The sequence below is a fragment of the Syngnathus scovelli genome, chromosome 7 (assembly GCF_024217435.2).
Source record: "Syngnathus scovelli strain Florida chromosome 7, RoL_Ssco_1.2, whole genome shotgun sequence".
NCBI lineage: Eukaryota > Metazoa > Chordata > Actinopteri > Syngnathiformes > Syngnathidae > Syngnathus > Syngnathus scovelli.
Window position 1 is genome coordinate 15,254,200 of NC_090853.1, and position 10,326 is coordinate 15,264,525.

Below are 10,326 nucleotides of genomic sequence, written 5' to 3' on the forward strand. Positions count from 1 at the left end.
CGCTCTCAATGGTGCCACGGTAGAATGTAGACAGGACTGCCTGAGGAGCACATGCATGCCTGAGCTTCCGCAGGAAGTACAGGCGGCGCTGAGCTTTCTATGCATACACGTTTCCTTTCACATTTGACTTGCAATAATAATAATGATAATACAAGCTTTCAGCACCTGCCGGTCTCCCATCCATGTCACAACCAGGTCCGAAACGGGCCTTCTTCCAAAACTTTTGGTGTTTCATGGAAACATGGCTACACTACATGGAAGTGCAATGTGTTGTGTTGGGTTCTTTTACAATAAAGACTGCTACTTTGAGTTCATAGGGAGCGAGGCTCTTTACGATATAGGTTTCAAACTCGGGTTGTAGTTTCAATGTCGGAGTTAAAATTAGGCTTGCAGTTTCCGAATGCCATACGTGATGGATGTTGTAAAAATTTGCTTTAACGATTGAAGTGCAAAAAGAAGAAAAAAAAAGCTTACAACACCTGGTATTCCCATGCAGTCTCGCATCCAACTACTAACCAGGCCCGACCCTGCTTAGCTTCAGAGATTGGACGAAATCGGGTGTTCTCAGGGTATAATGGCCGTAAGCCATGAGTGACTCAATAAATATTTGCCTTTTATAGATACAATCGCCCCTGAAAACCCGTGCCAAGCAGCGGCGGTACTTGATGGCTGTTGTAAAAGTTTCCTTACACAATTGACGTGAAAAAATATCAAAGTAAATGTCATGAAAAGAGGAAAAACACTAAATGGAAGCGCAATGTGTTCTGTTGGGTTCTTTTACAAATAAAGATTGCTGCTTTGAGTTCACAGGGAGCAAGCCTTTTTATTCACTGGACATAGTCTGCCATCTAACGGTTAGAAATGAGAACTACAATGCTATGGATGACGCCACACTATGTTTCAAACTCGGTGTAACTGACAAAGTCTACATGCAATTGTATCTTTCGCCACTAAGCACCCTGCGAGCATTTTGACGTCTAATAGACGTCTACATGCTACCCAGACGTCTCGGCTAAAACACGTCTAAAAAAGGTCTAAAAGTTAAATTAAAATAGACGTCTATGCCGTAGACTTCTACGGGAAAGACGTCTATTAGACGTCTATTAGACGCCTATATGTGAAGGTTTTTTTAGACGTCTACGGGATAGACATCTATTAAACGTCTCTTAGACGTCTACGGGACCGACGTCTATTAGACGTCTATGAGACGGCTATATATGAAAGTTTTTTTTAGACGTTTAGACTTAGACTTAGACTCAACTTTATTAATCCCTTGGGAATACTTGAGTAGACGTTCGAATGATGGCTAATAGCTATTAACGCGATTAGTGCTAACCGCGCTAATAGCTATCATTTGAACATCTAGACGTCTATTCAACATTGAGGTTCTCTTCAATACATTTAACCTGTGATCCTTACCTTTGTGTAGTTCCAGGATGTTATGAAAATGCATTTGATTAGTGACGGTCCAGGGTGTGAAAATTTACATTTTTAAATATAAAAATAGGTTTCAGTAACAGTCATACTTATGTTAGCTGCAGATATAAATACACCTTTTGATGTTAAAATTAAATAAATAAATAAAAACATTTTTTTCCAAACATTATCCAATCATCACAAATATAAATGTGCAATGTTTTTAAATCACATGTTTAAAAATGTAAAAATATACTTACAATATTAAAAAATGGGGGCTATTTTAATCGAACAAAACTACAGTGGAGCCTCGGTTTTCGAACGACCCGGTTCTCGAACAAACTGGTATTCGAACAAAAAATTCGAGATTTGTTTTGCTTCGGATGTCGGACGAAATTCGGTTGTCGAACTTCGCGAGATGAGCCGAGAGGACCCGCATGCCAACTGACTCCGTTCGTTATTACGTTCTCGTTACTCTGAGGATTGCATCAACTCTAATCATGCCTCCAAAGGAAGCAAGTGGGAGCAGTAAAGCCATCCTAAAACACAAAGACGGTCCTAAAGCAATGCGACACTGAGCGCGCTTCAGTTGCGCGATCGGACCTAATTAAGCTCCCTGCGCACTGAGGTCCACCTAAATTTTGGAAAGTCCATTAGGACTTTAAAAATAATTTCTAAATGTTAGCGACCGCTCTGTCACAATAATGTGACCAGCGCGATGCAGTTGCGCGGTCGGCGGGGCGCAACGGTTGGGCGTTCGGCGGTGCGCTGCAGTTGCGCGATCGGACAAAATTAAGCTCCCTTCGCACTGATGTTCACTTAAATTTTGGAAAGTACATCAGGACTTAAAAAATATTTTCTAAATTTCAGCGACGACTCTGTCACAATAATGCGACCAGCGCGGTGCAGTTGCACGGTCGGCGGCGCGCTACGGTTGTGCGTTTGGCGGTGCGCTGCAGTTGTACGATTGGACAAAAATGCGCAAATGAAAAAATGCTTAAAAAAGGCGTTTTTTTTTGGCATGGAACAGATTTTTTTTTTCCCATTATTTCTCGAACAACCTTCTGGAACAGATTGTGTTCGAAAACCGAGGCTCCACTGTACTAGGTTACAATATAAATATATAAGTGGAGCCTCGGTTTTTGACCACAATTCGTTCCAGAAGGTTGTTCGAGAAGTGAATCGTTCGAATTCCGAATCATGTTTTCCCGTTACAAATAATGGGAAAAAATTCATCCGTTCCGAACATATAACCTGCCCATTTTGAGCATTTTTTTCATTTGCGCATTTTTGTCCGATCGCGCAACTGCGGCGCACCGCCGAATGCGCAACTGCACCACGCTGGTCGCATTATTGTGACTGACGCTGAAATTTAGAAAATATTTTTAAAGTCCTGTTGTACTTTCCAAAATTTAAGTGGACCTCAGTAGATGGCGGGCCTAAGGCGATTAAAGTGAACTTGATTGATCTGCATCGCGGGAGTACACGATTCTTTGTGATCTAGGTTTTTTTTTTTTTTTTTTTGGTATGGCGCCTACGTGAGTGGCAGCCTTCCAGCAGTGTTCTCTCTTTTTCTCTTTATTTCCTTCTTTTCTCCTTTTTCTTTCTGTCTTTTTGTCCATTCGGCGATGCTGGTGCCTTCTACCGCACCTCGGTATCGCTTCGCATAGGATTCCCCCCCCCCCGGGAATATGTTCTTTGATATTGAGGGGTGCTGGTTGGCTGCTGTTACTTTTTTTCCTTTATCTTTTTGCTTTGCTTTGCTAGCTTTTATCTTTTGCACTTGCTGGCTTTCTTTGTGGCGTCTTAGGAGAGCCTATTGAGTTGCGCTCATGCCATCTGTGTGTCTTTTGTATACCCGCTATATAAATGTTCAATCAATCAATCAATCATATTAAGTCAAAAACAATTTGTTGGGAGCTAATTTTTGATCATCCTTTTTCACAATCTTACATTTTAATGAAATGTTTTCTCATGCATATCGTTGGACACCTCTAGCTCAGGGATGTCAAAGTCAAACACACCGAGGGCCAAAAAAACAAATTTGCTACAAGCCGAGGGCCGGACTGGTTCAATGTTTATTAAAATATATCGGAATGATTGCACATAGCCTTTTGAACTAAGACCTAACACAGTGTACATTATTTAATGATTAAATGAATATGGCAATATTTTGTTATGGCTCTGTCAGTAACTTCAAGGGAAAACATTTTCAACAGCCAAACAGCAAAAAATTCAATTGTTTTAAAAACAAAATGTGTTTCTTAATATCAACATAAATGCATAAGTAAAAGTGCATACATTATAAACTGAAAATGTATTATTGTGCTGCTCTATGATCTACCGATCATTGCTTTCAAATCGTAAAATAAAAAAATAATCAAATCAGTTGTATTCTTTCTCATGGCTCTTATCTGCAATTTTCCCTTGGTCCATTCAACTGAAAAATAAATATAAATAAATAAAATTCAAAAATTTACGGGACACAGACAAAACAATACTTTCTTCAAAGAAAAATCACGTCTTGTAGAAACAAATGTAAAAATGTAACCGAATTAAAAAACGGAAAATACGTTACTGTTCTGTGATGCTCACTTGTCTGAGGCTGAGCCTGATACTTAGAGGTGTCTCATTGTTTGTACAAGTTCATCAACGTTCGGGGTTAGGCTCTGAGGCTCAAAACCCGTTTTTGATCAACTCTCCTTCTGCAAAGGGCCGGGCTGATTTGGCGATCTCTTTTGCCACAATAAAGCTAGCCTTGGCAGCAGCCTCGCTTTGTGATTTAGCATACGTGAACATAGCCTGTCTGGACTTAAGGCCTCGTTTTAATTCTTCCACCTTCTGTAGCTTTTGTTCATATTCCATATTCTTGTCTTGGTCTGTGTGTTTCTTAGACGTTTGATAGTGCCTTCTTAAATTTAATTCTTTCATTACAGCCGCATTTTCTCCACACAGAAGACACACAGGTTTGCCTCTTACCTCCGTAAACATGTACTCTGCCTCCCACCTGGCCTGAAACCCCCTGTTCTCAGCGTCCACCTTACGTTTAGCCATTTTTGAGGAGGGGGGTATCAGAAAGTTGAACTCTGCTCTGACTACTGATGAATAATGAAGCCGCTTGTGCGAGCTGCAGGGACATCGCGGGCTACCGTTGCATTGTGGGAAATGTAGTGTTGGTGCGTGCAAAACACCAGCGGGCGGCTGTGGCCTACGGGCCGGTTCTAATAGTAATTCAATATCATCCAGGGGGCCATAGATAATCAATTCGCGGGCCGGATCTGGCCCGCGGGCCGTAACTCTGACATATGTGCTCTAGCTGATAAACCAATGACAAGTCGCATACGGGGATTAAGGACCCTAGTGATGTGCATTCCAGTTCTTTTAGGTGAACTGAATTTAAAGATTCTAAAGAATCAGTTCACTCAAAAGAAACGAATTCGTTGTTGTCGGCCTGGGATCTCTGAGACAGGATGGCGCCGATTCCCTGACTGGAGGCATCAACCTCCACCACAAACTGACGAGACGGGTCGGGCAAGGTGAGGATCGGAGCTGTGGTGAACCGCCTCTTCAGCTCCTGGAAGGCAGCTTCAGCCTCCGCCGTCCAGCGAAACGAAACTGTCGGGGAAGTGAGAGCGTGCAGGGGAGCCGCGGTGGCGCTGAAGCCTCGTATGAACCGTCTATAAAAGTTAGCAAATCCTAGAAATTGCTGCACTCTTTTGCGGCTATCCGGTACCGGCCATTAGGTCACCGCGCTTACTTTAGCCGGGTCCATCTGGACCTTCCCTGGGGCTATGATGAAGCCAAGGAATGATATCGTCTCGGCGTGGAACTCGCTCTTTTCGGCGTTTACATAAAGTTGATGGTCCAGGAGCCGTTGCAGGACCGACTTAACATGACTCTCATGGGTCTTCAAATCTGGTGAATAAATTAAGATATCATCCAAGTAAACGAAAACAAAGTGGTCTAAGAAATCACTCAGAACGTCATTGATCATGGCCTGGAAGACCGCGGGGGCATTGGTGAGGCCGAACGGCATTACCCGGTATTCAAAGTGTCCCCTGGGGTGTTGAAGCCCGTCTTCCACTCATCACCTTCCCGAATGCGCACGAGGTCATACGCGTTACGCAAATCTAACTTGGTGAATACCCGAGCCTGCTGCAACTGATCAAACACGGCCGACATGAGTGGGAGGGGATACCGATTTTTAATAGTGATCTGGTTGAGGGGACTGTAATCTATGCAGGGGCGCAGGGTACCGTCTTTCTTACCCACAAAGAAAAAACCGGCCCCTGCAGGCGATGATGACGGCCTGATCAGACCCGCTTTAAGTGACGCATCAATATAGTCATTTAAAGGGCTAGAGACACCGGTATATGTATAAATCGGTTTTAGTTAGCTTATGCGCTTATAAATATAAATTGTCGCTCGAAACAACGAAAAGGAAGCTGTTGCTCTGAAAAATATAATTTAAATTTGCCGCACAGACGAGTTTGACTGCACCGAGCCGCCAGCCGGAAGTGACGTCTCATGACGTCTCAAGTTGTACGCGTTTAGCTTCAGTGAATGTTAACAAAAAGAGAAGAGGGGCCAGCGCGGAGACGTCGGGCCAGGTTTGCGGCCAACCCAGCTCGCCTAGCCGTGCCTTCCATTATCCTGGCGTACGTTCGCTCGCGGGACGACAAGATGGGTTGAGTTCGCCTGATAGGATTACGTGCCTGCTGTGTGCTCGTGTTCACAGTGGCCTGGTTGACTGTCATCTTTCCGGACTCTGCTGTGCATCGGGAGCGGCTAGCGTGCTATCACTCTTATTGTTCTTCTTCTTGTTTTATTTTTCCTGTGTTGTTTACTTGTATGTGCGTTGTGAACGCTGTATTGTCACCCTGGGATAGTGAGAAACGTAATTTCGATCTCTTTGTGTGTCTTGACATGCGGCGGAATTGACAATAAAGGAGCCTTTGAGACTTTGACTTTGAAAAGTATGTCGAAGCGTGACGGGAGGGGCACAATTCAGAAAACGTGCTCAGCTCGTCGAAAAAATTTAAGAAATAAAATTAAAAATGCGCCTAAAACCTAAACCAAACGCTGCAGATGTTCATTTCTTCATTCGCAGTGGTCAACTCGGCACTCTACTCTTTTTACTATGCCAACCTAACCACAGTGACGGGAGAGGTGTCATGCGGTCACGTTTATTTTTCCGGATTTCTGTCTTGTCTGTGTCGTAACTTCACTTCCTGTTTTATTTTGTCATCCCTTCCGTTTCAGTTCGTGTTTCCTTCCTCTGTTTTCGGTTGTCTTGTATTCCCCGATCCCGATTGTGTGCACCTGCGTGATTGGCGCTAATTGTCAGCACCTGCGTCCCAGCCCTTTTGTGTGTATTTAGTTTGTGTCTTCCCCTTGTCTTGTGCCAGTGTGTCTTGCCTCGTCCCGACCACCAGCGATTCTTTGACGTCCGAACTCCCAGTAAGATTCCTCCTTTTTGTCTCGCCACAGAGCGACGCTTTCTGTTAGTGCCTTGTTCCCCATAGCCCTTTTTGTCTCGCCACCGAGCAACGCCTTTTGTTTGTGCCTTGATCCCCATAGCCCTTTTTGTCTCGCCCGAGTGCGACGCTTTTTGTTTGGACTTTTTGCCAAGTGTTTCCCTCGCAAGAGGCGCCTTGAGTTGTATTTTTTGATCGTGTGCTGGAATAAATCAGAGAAAAGAAAGACTCTGCATCCGAGTCCTCCGCCTTGTTCCCTGCCTGACAAGAGGCACAATTCAGAATACGTGCTCAGCTCGTCGAGAAAATGCAATTTAAGCAATAAAATTAAAAATGCTTATAAAACCTAAACCAAACGTTGCAGGTGGTCATGTCTTCATGTGCCGAGATCAACTCGGCACTCTAAAGCCCCCAAGAGCACTTTTTACTTTTTACTATGCCAACCTAACCAGAGTGACGGGAGGGGCACAATTCAGAAAATGTGCTCAGCTCAGCCCAAGTGAACTGCTAGATTCATCATACTCTGGGTCAAAAGAGGTTTCTGAATCGGATAAAATGATGCTAATATTGCCGCTAGAAACGGAGCTGTCGCTATCATCTGCCATGTTGTTTGGGTTTGTTGACATCCAGATGTACAACTTGTGACGTCACAGTAATGGCGCCGCCAGTTTGGCTTCGTGCGGGACCCGATCGATAAACTGGCATTTCATTTCAGCTTTATTCTTAGTAATCGGTGTCCATTTTTAATTTCCAATGCGGCAAATGTGTTCACTTTATACATTCTATCAAATTCCGTTCTAATTGAAAAAAAAAGGGGATGTCTCTAGCCCTTTAAGGCCTGCTTTTTGGGGCCCGAAAGGGAATAAAGTCTCCCCTTGGGTATCGTAGCACCGGGCAATAGTTCTATGGCGCAGTCGTAAGGACGGTGGGGTGGTAAGGAGCTCGCCTTGGCTTTGCTAAATACCTCCGCGAATTGATGATAGCATACGGGCACTTGGTTTAGATCCGGAGCTTTGAACTCTGGGTCAGGAGACGCAGAGTCAGAGAGAGAAGTGCGTGTAGAATCGATCGAAGGGTTCGGTTTGATACACGATTCTTGGCACTGGGATGCCCACCCCTTTATCTCCCCTGACTCCCAGTTCATGGCAGGGTTGTGATGTTTTAGCCACGGATAACCGAGGATACGCGGATTCAGGGGCGAGGTGACTACATGCATTCTTAGTAGTTCATGATGACTCCCAAAAGACAGTGAGAGGGGTTTGGTTATATAGGATATGTTGAAAAGGGCTTGTCCATTAAGTGCCTTAGCCTTTATGGTCGTGTTCAACAGTTCGGTCTTTACACCTAAGCTGCGATCGAAAGCCCAGTCAATCAGATTCTCATCGGCTCCAGAGTCAATCAACACTCCTAGCTTGATTACCTTGCCTTGGCAGGTTAGCATCCCGACGGGTAGAACCCGATTCTTCTGCCGGACCACGGAGAAGGTGCTTACCCTTCCTCTCCGGGCAGGAGAGGCGGATATGTCCAAGCGCACTGCAGTAGTAGCATCTGCCCTCATGGCGTCGACGCTGTCTTTCCTCTTCGCTCAATTTGGCCCTGCCGAGCTGCATGGGTTCCGTCCCAGCCAGTGGCAATGCCGGGGTCGATCTTTGGTGGTGCGTCTCGTGGGATGACAGCCCGCCCACTGACGCGGGAGGAGTGACGATTGCGCCCCGGCTTGCGCGCTGCTTCTTCCATTCCTGTAGTTGGTTGTCTGTTTCGGATGGCCAACGCGATGAGAGCGTCGAGTTCAGCAGGAAGGTCAAGGGGAATGAGTTGGTCCTGGATGGTCCCGGAAAGACCCCAGAGAAAAGCATCGTACAGGGCCGTCGAGTTCCATCCGCTTTCCGCGGCCAGAGTGCGGAAGCGGATCGCGTAGTCGCTGACCGTCTCTCGACCCTGGGTGATATGGCACAGCTCCCGTGCCTTCTCTCGGTCCGTGGGAACTGGATCGAACACCATGCGCAGGGCCTCGATGAATCTGGAGAATGAGTGACAGGTAGCGGAATTCCTGGCCCATTCTGCCGTCGCCCACGCCCGGGCTCTTCCCGTCAGATAGGATATCATGTATGCCACCGGGGAGCGTTCCGTTGGGAAGTCGCCTGGAGCTTGCTCGAACTGCATCTCACAATTGGTTATAAAGGCTCGGCTCAGCCCGGATTCACCTGCATATCGTTCCGGGGAAGCCAGTCTGACCCCCCTCGCCATAGGAGCGGGCGCCGGGTGGTCCACAGGGGGCGCCGCTGGGGAACTGTGCGTCGCAGCTCGTCCCGTGGTCAGCAGCGTGAGGACGTCTTGCATTTGACGACTCAGCGAATCCACCTGGGCGGCCACCGCCTCTCTGAAGCCTTCCTGGTTCTTCACCAGTTCTTGGACACCAACACTCAGAGCGTCTACCTGCTTCTGTTGTTGGCCCAGCTGCGACGTCTGGGAGCGTACTTGGGCGACCAGCTGCTCTGTCTCTGCCGAATCCATGTCTGGCCAGTGCATAATGTCAGGCGCGGAGCAGAGTTTCCAAAGTCCAAAGATGTGTTTATTTTCCCCAATGGCAGTAATAACAAAAGGCGCCTCAATATGAGGGAAAAAGGGGGGAAACTAAGGCGCCTCGAACCGAGGGAGAAAAAGGGGAAATCAAAGCACCTCGAACCGAGGTTAATACTATAACGAAGATAACTATGTAACCAAGTTAACATAGGTGATCAAAGTCGTTCAAACAAGGCTTCTACGTGGAACTCGAGGGTTTCGTGATCGCTAATGTTCTTAGCAAGGCAAGACGCACTGGGACTGGACACGGGGAAAGGCGCGGGTTATATGGACACAGAAGGAGGGGAACACAGGTGAAGACAGTTGGTCATTGGGGCAGGTGCACACACTTGGAATCAGGAAGTCACGTGACCGGACGCACAGGGGAAGGACACACCAACTGGAACGAGAGGAAAATTACACAATAAAACAGGAAGTGACCAGGACGACACATGACAGCATGACAGTCAGTGCCGATGACAAGCAGGGCAATTACCAACACCTAGTGGTTTGATCGGGGTTACGAACTCAGAAATCTGAAAGACATTGATTGTTTAATTACAACGCACCTTTATATTACAGCAATTACACAAATTTGTTATTTGTTCATACAGATGAAATAAAATACAATGATGTGTCGAGCAGGATTTGGCCCCCAGGCTTTCTGTTTGATATCTGTGTTTAAGATTTTATTTCTGTCTCTATGTAAACGACGTAACAAATTTCTAAAGTTGATACAGCTTATCACAATGTTTTCATTTCTCAGTAAAATAAATTAACCGGTATTGTTAAGTGCAAGAGTCTGTTGTATGGCGCAACCTCAGTTCGCCGTGCAGTTAAGTTATCACGAGACTGCACGTACCACCAACTA

At 45.8% G+C, this 10,326-nt stretch overlaps 1 pseudogene; it reads right to left on the bottom strand.

The window, feature by feature from the left end:
• Positions 1–467: 467 nt before the first annotated feature.
• On the bottom strand, positions 468–586 carry LOC125972980 (5S ribosomal RNA; annotated as a pseudogene).
• Positions 587–10,326: the final 9,740 nt, after the last annotated feature.